This window comes from Caretta caretta, chromosome 10 (assembly GCF_965140235.1).
Source record: "Caretta caretta isolate rCarCar2 chromosome 10, rCarCar1.hap1, whole genome shotgun sequence".
In the NCBI taxonomy this organism is placed as follows: Eukaryota; Metazoa; Chordata; order Testudines; family Cheloniidae; genus Caretta; species Caretta caretta.
Window position 1 is genome coordinate 7,705,917 of NC_134215.1, and position 16,806 is coordinate 7,722,722.

The window sequence follows — 16,806 nt, forward strand, 5'->3', positions numbered from 1 at the left end:
TATTTTTAATCACACAGAGAGTCACACGGAACCGTTGTTCCAGCAACACTGGCCCTGATTCTCATCACGCTGACATCAAAACTGCAACGGCACAGGACCCAGCACTGAAAAAGCAATTAACACGAACTGGCTAAGCCCACATACTGTGATGACGCTCTAGACACACGACAGACAGATCGATATGGATATGTTAGTGCCTGGCAACGTCACTGAAATCTGCCTGTGACATCCTGTACTACAGTAGCTGTTACCCGAGTGAATAATAATCACGCTTTGCACTTCTACATCTGAGGATCTCAACATGATTTGCAAATATTCACGTTGCCACACTATCATCTCAGTATCGCCAACCCCAAGCCTTCAAAAATCGTGAGTCAGGCCCAAAGCCAAAGGACAAGATTGGCTCAAAAATCGTGAGATTTTATTAACTATAATACATGTTGTGTTCTTTTTATTTGTCTTCGGTTTTTTCCAGCTCTTGGGGTTTTCCACCTTTTTCCTGCAACCTTAAAGGCTAGAAAAATTTTTTTAAATGAAAGCTGAGATGCTAATGTAATCACCCGACTCCAGAAGCTGGGGATTTAATAAAAACATTGTGAGATATCATAAGACAGCAATAAAGTCATGACAGTTGGCAACACTTTTAAGGACTATGATGCAGATTATCCCCCATTTTACAGCCAGGAAAACTGAAGCACAGAACGGTTAAGTAATTTGCCCAAGACCACCCAAAAAATTTCTGTGGGAAAGTCAGGCACAGTACGTAGGGCTCCTGGCTGCTCTAAACCACATCATCATCCTTCTTCCCTGGTAAGAGAGAGCAAGGAGAGACCACAAGTCTCTAAGGAATTCCTGCAATGTTAGACCCCAGCCTGGGACTTCATGGCTCACAGTCGCCAGAGTTATTTTGCAACCGATTCCGTGTGCATTATGTGTACTGCATATGCATTCAAAATTATAATACAGTGGCTTTTAAAACCCCATCTAAATGCAAATCTAATTAAGTTTTCCCTTGTCTGTTTGGCCAGCCAAACTGCAGAAACTAGTTTAACCAAAACACTGTTTGACTGAGTTTAAATACGGTTCCTTAACACCAGTTAAAACGTGTAGGAGACCTAAATTACATGGCAGCCGCAGCGCACAGCCATTCATGTCCCTACAAATAGATACGTTCCTTTCCTTACCACTGCAGCTAAGTGGAGCACAGTCTTTACGCCCCCCCTTCAAATGATAATTTATGACCCCTGACCCACTTACCCCTTCTAAATCAACCTGATCAATAGAGAAATCAGACAATCCTTTTAAGAAACGAGCCCATCTGATCCTTCCAGCTAATGATCTCTGCTCTTCTTACAGCTGTTTGCAGATATGTGGCATAGGCTGCTGAGGAGGGGGAAAAGGAAACGGTTCTGAAAGCCATGGGGCCAAATGCACCTCTCATTTACACCCAGAGTAAACTGGAAATGACGCCACTGAAATCAATTGAATCATTTCTGATTTACATGGGTGTAACTGAGAGGAGAAACTAGCCGATTCCTTCATGAAAATGAGCACATAAGCTCCTCTCCCTGATCTATGAGGTGCTGTTCTGAACACTCCTGCAAACCTTATCTCAAATGCCAACTGCTGAGCTGCAGATTGCCTGAAAACGTTTGCTCCTAAAATCTGCCTCCTAATCAATCTCTCAGTCCCTCCTGCAAACAGTTGTGAACTTTCCCTTCCAGGACCCACAAATGTCTCTTATCTTGGGCTCATTCATCCCTGCTCCTCCTGCAAATTGAAATCTCTCCTGATGGCTTTGCATCATGTCCCCTTGCAAAGAAAACCCAGCAAAACAAAAACAAACCAGCATCAACAGAATCCCGTCACCAGCTGGGCTTCAGCTCTTGGTGTCTACAGCTGCACCTTAAAGACCTCCCAGAGGGCCTGGCACTAGGACTTTCTGCTTTGGATTTTATACAGGGAGATCTAACAGGAGAGCACCTCTTTCAAAGTAAGACCATTGGTATGCTATGTCCTCACAGCCCAAGTGACAGTAACTGCAAACCCTGTTCCCTCCTGGGACCCTTTTATATCTCTTTGTCTCTTTACCAAAAGGTTACAAGAACATCTACATTCTGCCCACATATTAACTAAGGCGGTTTGTTAAAGGGGAAAATAAATGTAAAGTGCAATACATCCACTTCAGAACATTAAAAAAAAAAAAAGGAAATTTACACAACAGAGCCTCTGTATGACTTCACTGTCCACCCTGATGTTTATATTTAAGGAGTAGGGTTAACCAGCTAATATGGAAGCATCACAGAACTCTTTACATCTTCACAGTAAATCAGCTCCTGAAACGACTGCACTGAGTATGGCCCCTACTTCTTTACATGCATGGGGTTTTTTTACATTTATTGCACAGCTAGAAAACCAGCCAGAGGAATTTTCCCCCCCTCTTTCTATTGAATACATACTCCATCCATTTCTCTGCCCGAGGTGTTCGGGTAGGGATTTCACTTATAATGCAGGCAATATATGCAACCACAGGAGAGCCCAGTTAATCTGTGAACCTCCTATAATTCATCTCTCAAATGCTGAAAATGGAGCTCGAACCTGGTGGGTGCTGGGTACTCATTCAGCGTTTGATTCGGCACCATTGAAGTCAGTGGGGGTTTGCCATGCACTTAAATGGGAACTTGTCCCTATCCCCTCCGCAAGAATCACTCCTGCAAGGTGCTAAAGGCTCTCAATCCTTACTGAAATCAGCTGAAGTTGAGGGAGTGATGCAGCATTCAGTATCTCTCAGGATTGAGCGCAGAATGTACATTCAGAGCCCAAGCCACTACTGACTTGACCTAAATCCTGCCCCTAGTTTCAATGGGGTATACAGCTCTTCACTTCCTGTTTTGTTGAGCAGTGTTGTCATGAGCTTTTAAACGGTGTCTGTTTCCACTCAAGAAGCAGATGCATTTAAGCAGTGGGGTAACTGTCTCTTGCACGTGAAAAGTTTCTGAAGTGGTGGCCTTTTGGTGTGAAAGGCGCTGTATAAAAGTTACAGCAGCATTCAGCCAAAGGAAACAGGCACGTTCACAAAATCCTACAGGGTATCACTTTGCTGTACTATATCCTGCGTGCCCAAGGAGCAAAGATAAAGGGAGGGAAGATGTTTCTACAGTATTATTACAGGACTAGCTTAATTTTCATATGGAACATCAATAAAACCGCTTAAATGCCTCACTTTGGCCTCTATTGCGATGAATCTATGATTCCTTAGTCCTTTGCTTTGCTTCTTAGATTGTAACCTCTCTGAGTCAGGGCACTTTGTATGTGTTTGTACAGTACCTGGCACAATGCGGCCCCCATCCTCACTGGGGCCTCACAGCACTGCTGCAATAGAACAATAATAACAAACGGCCCCAACGCACAGAAAAGGTATCTACAACGACCCGTATCGAACTGCAGCCATTATACCCTTTCTCTGGCTTTAGAAGGGAGATGACTCCATTGGGCCATGTTATTAACATCTCAGGGGAAATTTTTTTCCTCACTACTGAGTAGGTGCCCAGACTGATTTCAAGTAGATCTATCTCTACACTCCTACTGAAGCCTCCTCACTTAACTCTAATTTACACCCCGAACTCCAAAATCCAGCGTCATCATATCTGAGCTGGACCAGACTGGGTCCCTTCATGGGCATCAGTTCTGCAAGGCCTTCATTTCTCTTTTCCTTCTCTTTCAGTGATTGCTTTATTTCTCCCTACTTTCTTTCATCTTCTCTTGGTCTTCTCCCTTTGCCTGTATCTTCACTTATCTCTTGTCCCATTTTCTCTTCATCTCCTTGCTTGGTTTCACTCCCCCCCGGCATTAGTCCTTGCTCAGAAGCCAGATAACAGATAGAGAGGGTGCTAAAACCAAACAGTCTTAAAATCTTACACAACATAATACAGGGCAGGACTGTTCTGTGGGTATCACAATAGTCACAGTGAATTACAAGGTATTAGAGGACTCTACTGTTGTGTATCTCATCTAGAAATAGTCATGGTGAAGGACATGGAATTATAGGACTATACGTTTCTCAGGTGCATACAGCAACAGTCTGGTGACGGGCCATAGTATTACAGACTATACTGTTCTAGAGATCATCTAGCAATAGTCATGGTGAAGGACATGGTTTTATAGGACTATGCAGTTCTGTAACTTATATCGTAACAGCCATGGTGAAGGTCACACTCTTTGGTGAATACAGTTTCCTGTGGCCCATATCTCAACAGTCATGGGGAGGGATACAGTATTACAGGATTAAATCATGACCCTCCCCCCATCACAGCAATAAGCCAGGTATTAGCCAGTCAATAGGCAGAACCATTTTTAAAACAATTATTCTTGTCTGCTGAATGTAGCGTTAAATTTTCATTTGCATGAATGCCTTGTCTACACGGGGACCTGGACTGGAATAGCTCTTTCAGATCAGCTCCCCATTCTGGACAGAAGTGACTTTTATTCTGGAATAGAGTCCACATGCGGCCCTACAGGGAGCTATTCCGGAATAGCTTATTCCGCCATAGGGATTCTGGCCAATTTCCCTTTGTAGATAAGGCCTAAGGGCACTGCCCTGCCAGTGGAATTTACACTCACTTTAAGGCCCCTTTACATTACCAGAGTGATGGAAAGGGGCTGTTGTTTAAAATACATGACAATTGTGTGTACATGACAGTTGTGTGTATATAAATCTCCTCACTGTATTTTCCACTGAATGCATCCGATGAAGTGAGCTGTAGCTCACGAAAGCTTATGTTCAAATAAATTTGTGAGTCTCTGAGGTGCCACAAGTCCTCCTTTTCTTTTTGCGAATACAGACTAACGCAGCTGCTACTCTGAAACCTGACAATTGGGCGCACAATATTTAAACTTTTCCCAATATCCAATAGCTGGGACTACACAAACACAGGTAGTGAGAGCAACAGCAAGTTCTAGCCATTACCGTAAATGCAGCAAAAAAAGGTATCCCCTGGTGAGACATCAAGCAGTGACTAACAATGGAAATGCAATTAAAGGGAAGGAAACAAAGTCTGACTCTAAGAAAGTAAAAAATAACCCCCAAAACTTAAGGGGTTTTCTTGAAGATGATATTCCAAATTAAAATGAAACCAGCCCTGTTTTGTGAGCGTAAAACCTGGGGCTAACCAGAGTTTAGCCTCTTTGCACCAGGACTGAATTTGAACCACATTTAAAAGGCATGCCCCTACGCTCCTGAAAAAAACAAAGCTCCCATTGAACTCAATGGGAGTTCTTTTTGCATCAGGACTGCAGAGTTAGGTCCAGGTCCCTTAATGTAACACACACACACACACACACATACACACACACGATTTTTGCTTTGCCCTGCCACTTGGGTATAATGCAGCCACCACAAATGGATCTGAATAACTCTTGTTTCAAATAAGGCAGTACTTCAGCATATTCCCTACATACCAAACCCTACACAGTAAGCCAAATTAATCTCCAATGTATCTCCACTGACTTCAACAGAAGGATTTGGCTCGTTCTTTAAATATAACTATGTATAATCTTTTTATATATAACCAAATGCAACTAAAGGATAGATCTATAGATATCTATCTTTTGGTAGTATTTTAATATGGCACCATGCATTTTTTATTTCTTTTATGCTTGTGATTAGATTAAATAGATAGATAATCTATCTATTTTCTATATCCATCCATCTAGGTATATGATAAGAATTTGTCCACTCCCGAACTTCTTGTAGGCAAGTGGGATATAAGCAAGAATGTCTCAATCAAGACATAATCATTTTAATTAGTGGGTGGATCATTTTCTGGGCTGATCTCCTTGGGGACAACAAAAAGGAAAGAATCTCCTTTAAGATTTCCATTTGCCTTGCTGCTCTGGTCCTCCCCTTTCCACTAGGGTATCTTCAATCTCGAACACTGCATAAAAGGAAAAACTCCTTGATATTTTGCCTTGACTTTTGCTAAGGCTGGGACACATCAGAGGGACCTGAGGTTTTGGTTTTTTTTTTAAACGTTCAAGATCACCTTTTCCATGGGGCAGGGGGGTGTAGAGAGCAGAAAGGAGAAACATTTTTTCCCCAGCTGTGATGCAAAGGCTGTTGACACCTTCCTTGCAGCCTGGCTGTTCCCCAAGGGCAGGTAGTTGAAAGGTTCACCTACATCAAGTCATAAGTAATGCAGCAGGAAGCTCAAGCATATTGCAGGCAGGGAGCACACATAGCTAGGGTCCAGCATCACATCCTTCGCAATTGCTGCTTATCCTGCATCCTCCTCCTATTCCACGGGTCCGGAGTATAAGACATCTCTCTCTCTTTAAGTGAAAGTGTGATGCAGGAACTTCACAGGCACGGACTGACTGTAATTACTGCCTGCCTGCTGCAAAGGCTCGCTCTTCCCTTCCCACTCTTCTCACTTGTTTTCTTCTGTGAAGCAGAGTGCAAGCCTTCAGAGAGTACTGCTGCTGGAAAAGATTGGGACTGACAGAACATCAAGATTCCATTGCCCGTGGCTTTCAGTGATCACTTTCATGGGGGTGGGGGGGAAGGCAGGGAAAGCAGTGTGTGTCCTGGTCCAGTGCCAGAAGCTTGGCTACCTCCAACGCCCCTCTCCCTGTTTCAACCAGGAAGATGCACTTAAACCACAAGAAGCCTTCTCCTCTCGGCCTCAGCCTGCTTGTGCTTTTCTGACGCGCTCAAGACGCTAGGGGAGGCGAGCGAGTGGAAAGTAGCAAAAGGGGAAATTATTCTTCTTGTCCAAACAGTCTGCCCTTCTGTGGGATTTTCCTCAAAAGTTCTCAAACGGTTTGACAAACGTGTATTGCCGACCTCAGGCCAAATTAGGTGCTACAATGCCCATTTGACAGATGGGGAAACTGAGATACAGAGCGACCAAACAAGTCGCTCAAGATCACCCAGAGAGTCAGTGGCCAGGCCAGGAACAGAAGGCATGAGTTTAGACGCCTCCTCTCCCTGCATTAACCATAAGAGACACTGGGGCCAAACTCTGGACTCATTAAAGTCAACAGGAGTTTAGCCATTGACTCAAATTTGGCCTTAATCAGAAGACAATCAAAAGCTGAAGAGCTGTTGAAGGACAAGTTCTCGTAGCTCACATGCCTACACAATCCCCCCAGGCGACGTCAGGCTAGCTGCCCAACGAGAGGTTTTCCTATACTGGAGATCAATAGGGATGACACAAAAGTGGAGTTCCTGCTTACGTGTCAAAGGCCGACCAAATGCTCTGCTAGCATCTTCCCCTCCAGGACAGAACCTGCACCTTCCCTCTTTATCTTACGTTCTAACAGCGAGAGGTTACAGCAGAGGATTGGGAGCCAGGACTCCTGGGTTCTCCTCGTGGCTCTGTCACTAGTTCAGTATGTGACCTTGGGCAAGTTTTTAACCCCTCTGAGCCTCAGCATACCCCCACCTACACAATGAGTAGAACTCTAATAGGGAGGCTGAGCGATTCAGGGAATGTCTACACATACAGCGCTGCAGTACATCTGGTGGAGATGCTCTAGGCTTACGGGAGACAGCTCTCCTGTCGGCATCATAAAAGCCCCTCCGCGAGAGGCGGTAGCTACGTTGGTGGGGGAAGTGCTGTTTATATCGGTGTAACTTGTCTCTCTCGGAGAGGGTGGTTTATTCACACCCCTGAGCAACATAAGTTAAGCCGACATAAGCTGCAGTGTAAACATAGCTTTAGTCTTTGCCAAATGCTTTGAGATTGTCACATGACAGGCGCTAAGTGGTATTATTTTGTACAGCAGTGCCTGAAATTAAACCCAACTCCACAACTGTGACACCCTGTAATGGAAGGACAGGAACCAATGATATAGAATCTGCAGCTTCTGATGCATCACTGTCCATGTCAATATGCAATTTTTTAAGTGAGCCAAAGTCTAGGTTAACTGCTTTCCCTTCATTCTAAACCTACTTATCAATGGTATTTCTAAGGCAGCATTTATGGATCAACCTTTCCCCTTCTCCCTGTATTATGTAAGTCTGCAGCCTTGCAAATTGCAAATACCACAGAACAAGAGCCCACTGCTCTCCTGATTTTTAAATCTACATCTTAATTGTAGCTGCAAAAGGTTTCTAGCAGTGGGAGAGGAACAAAACCGGAGTGAGCCAGTGGGGCTTAAGAACTGGCACACCTAGCAGCCTTATCAGGCAAGCCCCTCTGCCACACAAAACCCAACCAGCCTAGTAATTGCGTTCTGCATTGCTGCTCAGGAGATGCCAGTTCAGCTCCCAGACCTGACCTCGTTTTTACCCAGAGTGGCAAAGGGGATGCAAATGCTACGGAGACTCAGTAGCAACCTCTGGCTGATTAAGGAGCAGCATTACTAGGCATCTTAGGGGATCCCGTTGTACACTCCTCGTTGGCCAAGTTGGCTGCCAAGCAGTGCCTGGGTGAGGGACACCAGGAGCACGGGGGGAAAGGACAGAATCACACTGGCGTGACAAGGATACTCTCAGAAGACCCCTTAAATTAATCCAAACAAATGTATGACCACTCAGCAAAAGAGATCCTGCATGTGCTCACAGCAAGGACAGGAGTGGTGGCTATGGTTCTTCAAGGGGCCCTCCAATCCCCTACAGATAACTCCCCCAAAAAGGGGCAGATATTATTATATGGGAGGAAGAGATCACAGTGAGAAAGGAAACAGTGAACTGAGTCCTACATTATGGGCTAGCTCCTCTCTCTCCTCCCCTCCCGCCCCTGCTCCAGCTGTGACTGAGCTCTGCTCAGTGCAGAACCTGAGAAGGGGGCAAAGGTGGCTGTACCCCAACTTTTTGCCCCCCCTTCCAATCCTGGGGCTGGCTCAGGGCCAGTTTGGCTGTTGACACAACTTTAGAGCAGTCTCAGGGCTGCTACAGTTTGCTTGCAGGTGGAATAGCCCCCGGGACGGCGGCACAACTCCAGCCTCACTCCCATTCCCCAGTCGCACCCCGACATGCCTCCCACGCTGGCAGTTGGCCATGCCAGCTCTAAGCCACTGGTGAATTCCTGAATGCAAGGGGAATCCTCAGCTGGCTTAGGAGTACTTTAAGTCTGCTTTGCACTGCTCCCCTGGGGAAAAGCAGACTTGGTGAGGCTGCGGATCCAACCCTATGTGCCCAATAGAAGCTTTGCTCCTACTTGGGTCCCAGCTCCTACAGTCCCCTAGGCACAGCAGTAGAGGCAAGGCTGTGGGCATATAGCTGGGGTACGTGTCAATTTCCCTCTTGAGTCGCATCATAATTACCCTGACCTCAGTGACGATACTCTGTATTTACACCACTATAACTGAGATCAGAACCTGGCCCTAAGTGTCCCACGCAGCCCGGAAGGATACTCAGACACGGGGGCGGGAGGGGGGAAGGGGGAGAAAGAGAAAGCCTAATTTTAACCCTTTGAATCCCAGAGGTATTTTACCAGGGGGGTCTCTTAGTTGAACGTGGTGCGTCAATCAGAAAACACCAAGCCTACCCAGACTGCAGATTGCCTGCATACTTGGGCCACTTACACTGCGGAGATGCCCTGGCTGTGTACAGGGGCAGCTTGCCTGCCAGGGGTCAAAGTGGGGGGGTTTAAAAATAGCACGTCTCTCTCACACACCAAAAAAAAACCCCAACCCAGACTGAGGCAGGAACAACAAAAGCAGTGATCAGTAAAGACTATCCCAAGAGGCTGTAAGTTCTTCAATTAGAGTTCTCATTATAGGCCTGGAAACTCCACTCTCTTCTGTACAGCTAACACACTTTTATTTTCTCCTTTTAAAGAAAAAAAGGGGGGAGGCGAAAGAGGAGGAATGCTGCATCTTTAATGCAGCAGACAGGTCTGCTGAGATTCACTTGGGCTCTTATTTTGACTTTCATCTAAAAGAGCTGCCCTGGGAATCCATTAAGTCCAATTTAAATCGACTCTCCGCCCCCCTGCTTTCTCCCCGCCCTGCTCACACCCCCTCCCCCCCAGACTCTGCTCCCCTTGGAAACAAACAAATAAAACAAGCAAGGGGGGGCCAGGCAGAGCCTTGCAGGAATGTTTTTTTTTTATTTTGAAAGACGTGCTCCAAGGAGGTCACCCCTCCCAAGGCACTTAACAGATCTTTATTGCGGCACAAAAATAAAATCCAGGAGAACGGTGGCCACACTTGGATAAGGTCTCAGTATTAGTATCTCAGCCACCACCTTTCTCTGCCTGATAGGTTTCAAAGTCCATGGGCTCATGCTATACTTTTGCTTCCTAATTTTCACATATGATTTTTCTCTCTTCTGGATTTTATTTATTTATTTATAATTACTGTGAGCTGGCTTTGTTACAATATCAGCTGGTAAAGTTTGAATGGATATGATTTCATGTACCACTTCAGTTCGGTTTTCCTCTGCTAGCTCGACAATTGCAAAAATCATTCTTTGCATTCCAAAAATCAAATTCCATTCCACGCAAACGCAAGCCCCCGTGAGCTGCTCCGTAATGATAGAGAATGGACAGCCCCCCTCGGCTGTCATGTACTACCCGGTCATTCAAGCACTGCTTCTGTAGTATAAACGCTTTTCCAACCCCCCGCGCCATACGCACACATTCTGCATTGCATCCTATTCATGTGTTTTCAATCATTGCCATTTCTTTATTTAAAACAAAAGCTCGCTCGCTCCGTCTCTCCCTCACACACATTCTGAAAAGTGAAATCTCTATAAGGGGGCTGTGAGTTGGTTGTTTGGGTTGTTTTTTTAATGACAATGGACGGTTTTTGTATAAATTTGCCATGGGAAAGGAGGAGCAGGAGAGCATGTGAAAGTCTCACGGAGGGGGTTTCCGAACACCCGGCCAGATGTGCAAATCCTGGGATTACTCATATCTCGGCTAGAACAATTTTTTCTGGCAGGCGCGCCTGATACACACCAAATCAACAAAAGACAACAAATCAAATCAGGGTTTGCACACAAAGACAACAGCAATGATTGTGGGACACTGGGGCTCATCAGTGTTGGAACTTTTTAAAGTAGAAAAACATGCACATGAATAACTCCAACACTAAACAAACCCTCCTTGACAGATCTCACTCCCATATTCATCTACAAACCCCAGCTTTTATTATTATTTCAACTTCCAAAAAGTGGGGGTTGAGACTAGCAAAATGAAGAAATCTCTGTCGTACACACACACACACACAAATATTCGTATCTTTGTTCAGACACCCGTTACCAATAAAGCCACTTGAAATTTGCAACAAATTCAACCCCCTTTTTTAATTATAGAAAAAAACAAACAAACCAAAGCCCAAACACTGCAAGCAGGACACAGACAAACTCTGCGACGCCAGAAACGTATGGTGTAGCCTCAATTGGAAAGGGCAGCAAGTTACACGAGAGAAAAATAAATCAGGGAAAAGCGCTGAAAATTCCCAAAGAACGTTCTGCAGACCCTCCAGTAAAGAAAGGCACAAAGATATAGCTTGTAACAATACCTGCAATGTTTCTTGTTCTCCTCTCTCTCTCTCTTTCACTCTCTCGTGCTGTCTCTCTCTCTCCTCCTCCTCTTCCAGAACACAGTAGCCAGATTAGATCCTTAGGAAAAAAAAAAGTGAGAAATAGCACAATTCTTTTTTTTTTTTTTTTTTTTTGCTTTCCTTCTCAGCAACCCTTCTAAGCTCCTTCAGTAGCCATTATTCATGGACCACTAGGGGATATAAGGTAATTAGAAACGGCCCTATAGCATCCAGCCTGAAAATTTAATGCCAGTGGTAGGAGTGGTTGGGGGGTTTGGCTGCAGGCTGCTACACCAGACAGGAGGGTGCTTTGGTGGAGCTAGGGAAGAGGTGAGGGTTGGGGGTGGCGGGGAAGGAAACGGAGGGAGGGCGGTTTGTCCGATCTCTCGATAGAGGCGTCCAGTCGTTGGGCAGGATGGCCAGAGCTGCAGAGGGGCTAGTGACAGTGTGTGTCTTTTTATTATTATTATGATTGCTGAGTGGTAGGCAGGCTTGCCTTGCCTTGCCTGTGTGATCTATGCGAGGTTTGTGTGTGTGTGTGTGTGTGTGCGCGTGTGTTTGTGCCAGGAATAGCAATCAGCAACAGAAGCACCACACAGAGCAAAAATGCCATCATGCAGGGTCAACAGAAAGCTGCAGACATTATTATTTTTCTTTTTTTTTTTTTTGGCTTAATCCTCTAGAGGGGGGAGAGAGGGAAGGAGGAAGGAGGTTGCTGGTTCCTTTATAGTTTTTCATTTTTCTTTCCTCAGTCTCAAGTGGTCACATTAACAACAAAAAAACAAAAACAAAAACACCCACCCACCAAAACATCCCAGTTCTGAACTAAGCCTGCATCAGAGAGATACAGAACAGTCTTGGGGTCTGAGGCTGTGTTTCATTTTTGAATGCAATGATCAGATAGGTGGACGTGGAAGGTAGCTGGGAAAAGAAAGAGCGAGGCAGAGAGGGGGGCGGAGAAATGAGAACAAATCACACCTGCAGCTGTCTCTGTTCTGCGTAGCCAGCTGCAGCCAAGGCAGTGACTGACAGGAAAAATACAGAAGCTTGGACTCCAAGCTTTGTGCATCTGTTGGGATTTAGGTGGACGGTGGCTGGCAAATTAGATCTGACGGCAGCTAATCTCCTTGCATGGTTGTTTTAGGTTTTGTGTTTGGAACGAGGGAAGGGGAACATTAACAAAGAGCAATCCCTCCCTATGCACCTCTTCTAAATGAAAAATCATGAGAAAAACAAGGACGTTAGGCACTGCCAGGTTAAAAGAAATCAAAGAGCCCTACCCCTCGCCTAGAGGAAGCTCAGCGGCCCTATGAAAAGTTTCAAAACCAGAGGAATCACCATGACACTGCAGACCACTGGTCCGCAAAGCCAGGTGTTCTGCTTCCAAGTGCCCCATGCTCGATGCCCCCGGAGGAGGTTGTAAAACCCTCTTAATACAGTTCTTGGGGTAATACTTGCCCATGGGGAGAGTGGGAACTTCTGCCTGACCCCAGCTGGTGATCAGACTATGCCCTGAAGTATGAGGATTGATATCCCCTTCTGCAAAAGCTACTCTTATTTTTTTAACCTTACTAAGTTACTCGCCTCAATGATCTCCCATGGCAGCAAGTTTCCTGGGTTAATCGTACATTATGAAAAAGAGTATTCACTGGGATCCATTTCCAGTCTGTTGGCTTTTAATTTCACATGGAACCCCCTGTTGTTGAATTATGGGGTAGAGTACATAGGAGCCTTCTTTTCACTATTAATTTTTGTATATATTCAGAGGTCAAACAATAAATAAAGATCAAGCCTCATAAGAAAACCAAGGTTTGACTATTCGTCTTCCATGAAGTCCATCGTCATTCAAAATATCTCCTCCTTCACCCAATTTGGCACTGTTCTTCTCCCAGCTGTCTTCTCCTCCTCCAAGCTCTCTCCTAGCTCCAGACCCAGTTTGGCTGGTGTATTCCCTAACATAATAGACTATAACAAATCTGTGGTCACTTAGGACTTCACAAGTGTCACACTGCTGTACACCCCAGCCAGTCAGAACTTCAAGGCAGTAGCAGGACTCGCACTCAGATCCTCTTAATCGAAAAAAACACAAATCCCTTCCTACCACTGGACCTGAAAGAAAATCTCCTTTAGCACTTAGCAGCAGAGGGGCTAGGACCCATAGCTGAACAGTTTTGATTCCACTTGATTCATTTCTTATCATTTCTCTTTAAATCATAGGCTCTGTTCTGCACATTTCCTCTTCAACGCCGGTTTATACCTAACCTCACAAAGTTTACGTTCTGTTCTGTTATCATTACTCAGTCTGGATTTCTGTTTTCTGAGGGATACTTGGCTTGAATCAACCCTTGTACCTTGCCATCTTGCTGTACTGTTTACTTCTTGTCCTTTTGATTTCTTATTTGTAGGGAATATTCAGCCCTTTTCTGACTCCAATCAAGTATCTTATGCAGTCTCCAAGCTAAGCCTATGGATTTTCATTTCCTAACTTTGTCCTACAGGCTGTTTTCCACCAGCTTCCTCATTTTGAAAAAAATCCTCACAGCATTAATTCTTGGTATGATTGCATCTGCAAGGATGTTGGAACTTAATTATCTGTGGTCACTGTTATCTGTGGCCCAGTCACACCTTAGTTCTTGGCCCAACTCCTGTGCATGACTCAGAATTAGGTCAAGAATCATCTCTCCTCTTCCAGAACAAGCTGTTCCATGAACCAATAGCTCATTATCTTGAGAAACTGTTTCTCCAAATCATGTCCTCATGTGACATTCCGTTTATATTCAGTTAGCTAAAGGCACCCATTTTTACTGTTTTGACTGGAGTTTGTTCACTCCGTGACTTCTCACATCACTCGGTTTTCACCACCCATGTTCTGATCCAGAGGCTGAAGGCACAACTCACTATTTTCGTGACCTGCAAATTATACCTACAGGGATTCAGCCTCATGACTACACCCCCCCCCCCTCAACAGACTACATGGCCTCATTTGTGTAGCTCTAATACACACACCTATGTGTCCAAACCTATCTTTCCTGGAGAGCTAGGAATTACATCAGCCCAAGGGTTATTCTCATCACAGATTTCAGAAATGCCAGATAACGTCCAAGTCTTCTTCCCGTGCAGGCTGGTACAACTTTCCCTTTTGCATTTAAGCCTCTCACACTGCTCTATCACCCTTTGTCATCTTTATTTGTAACAATCTGCCCATTTCCCACAACTCTTTTTGCCAAACCGTTACCTTATTGGATGGCTCCCCCTGGACACCGTCCTCCAACCATAGTCACTGCCTTATTTCTCTGCCATCCATAGCAGATTTCCTTGTCCAGCATGAGTACGCCTCAGCACTTGCTTCTCATTTAAATAACTTTAATTTTCTTCATTTGTCAGCAGCCAAGCTCTCATTGGATTCCAGTGGAGACTTTCTGCACAACCTGTCCCTTCCTCAAAGACGTTCCCCTATGTCTAATCAACTCAGATCCTGCACTCCAGCTTCAGCCTAGCTGGGGCTACAAGGAACCAGAAGCGCATCAGAGGAAGCCACTGTAGAGGCTTTGGACTTCAACAGTCCTCACCAGAATGATCTAAATATAGTTTCCAGGACTTCCCTTCTGCAGTTCCTTATGCCACTGCTGTTGACATACACTGTGATCACTGGCTCCTCCCCAGTCCTAAGGGAATAGAGCCTGCACCTACGCACGTCAGCAGGAATTTTGTCATTCACCTGAGAGTGCGTAGGATGGGATGTAAAAGGCTACGGGCCTGACGCTCCGCTCACTTACGCCGGTTGTACACCACTGACTTGAATGGGGTTACTCCGGATTTACACCACGATAAGTGAGCGGCGCATCAGGCCGTATCTATACACCTTGGGAGAGCAGACACCCTTACATATGGTAATCAGCTGTCTTTATGAGCCTTACAATTGTTGTCACACACTCAGCTAATGATCCAACCTCCTGTGACCACAGCCTGTCCACTTAGCACAACCAGGTCCCCTTCTCCCAGAAGGGCTGCATTGGTGGGGGAGGAGTGATCATTTGTCTCAAAGGGTCTGTTATAATGGAAACCATCTCTCCATTCCTCCTTGGTCTCCTTCTGCCTTGACCCAGGCTTCCTTGAGTGGAGTTCTGTTCTGAGTCAGTACCTCGTTTCCATGGAAAGACTGAATAGCAGAGTTCTCCCAGTGGTTTATTAGAATTCCTTTTACTTCAATGGAGAGTCTAGAGTGGAGTAAAAGGCTTTAATGTGGGGCTAATGGAGCCCCTGGGAAGTCCAGGAAGGAAATCTCCCCTGGAAAAGAAGAGGCATGAAGGGAGGGAGGGGAACTTTCCAGATAAATTCCTGGACAGGTTGAAATTTTTGCAGAACCCATCTCAGGCAGCAAGAAATGGAAATGAATGTTTGTTTTATTTTTAACAGATGTTACAAAAGACCTGCCAGTAATTCAGCGAACGATGCAAAACCTAGATCCCACTCACTTTTCCCTGCATGCCTCCCATCTCCTCCCTCTCCCTAGTCTTCTTATTTGCATTTAGCAGATTTTTTTTTAGTTTTTTAAAGGTAAGCAATAAAATAACAATCTTAAGCCATTTAATTTCCCCTCTCCCCAAGTTTTGGTTTAGATCCTTGGTCCAAGCAGCTATTAATTGTTTTTAATAAATTTCACTGTGTCCTCACATTTTAAGAAACCACGTACTTCCCCACTTTGGCAGTTCACTTCTTTTCCTTTTCCCTCGTCTGTTTCTATGTGCCATGTTCTCAGCGCTGCAGCTTTCGGCTCGGCAAAGCGTTATGATGATAATCACACCTACACTGCTACCTGAGGATCTCAAAGCATTTCACAAACACTGGCAAAGTAAGACTCACAAAACTCCTATGGGGGGGGAGGGATAAGGATTATTTGCCCCATTTAAAGACAGGGGAAGATGAAGCACAGGGAGATTATACCTAAGATAATACAGCAAGTCAGTGGCACATCCATGATTTGAAACCAGGGATGAGCCTGTTCTAGCCTCTTTACACCTCATAAAAGGGTCTGAGAGGCATAAAAGGCCCCTAAAAGACCTGTCTCTTGCCACAGGAGGATTCACTGCGCAATACAGCCATAAGGCCCTCTGAAGACCCCACCCCCACCCCCACCAGCCTTGGCATAAGGGTACACTGAGGGCAGGGCCGCAGCCCACAGTGCTGTGGAGATTCTGGGCAGCCTCCTATAACTTCGACAGGCCCCTAGCGCTGTCTAAAATTGCGCTGGCAACCTCTCTAGCCACCTTGTTCCTCTCTCCCCCAGCTGCAGCACAGAATGTCAGCCCAAGG

General features: G+C 45.3%; 1 protein-coding gene across 2 annotated transcripts in view; it reads right to left on the reverse strand.

Moving 5' to 3' along the window:
* Window positions 1-16,806, reverse strand: part of RAI1 (retinoic acid induced 1) — a 134,039-nt gene that overhangs the window by 71,925 nt on the left and 45,308 nt on the right. For both annotated transcript variants that reach the window (XR_007358913.2, XM_048867675.2), the window contains exon 2: window positions 11,473-11,572. The gene's annotated coding sequence lies outside the window, so the exon portion shown is untranslated. The remainder of the gene's footprint in view (window positions 1-11,472; window positions 11,573-16,806) is intronic.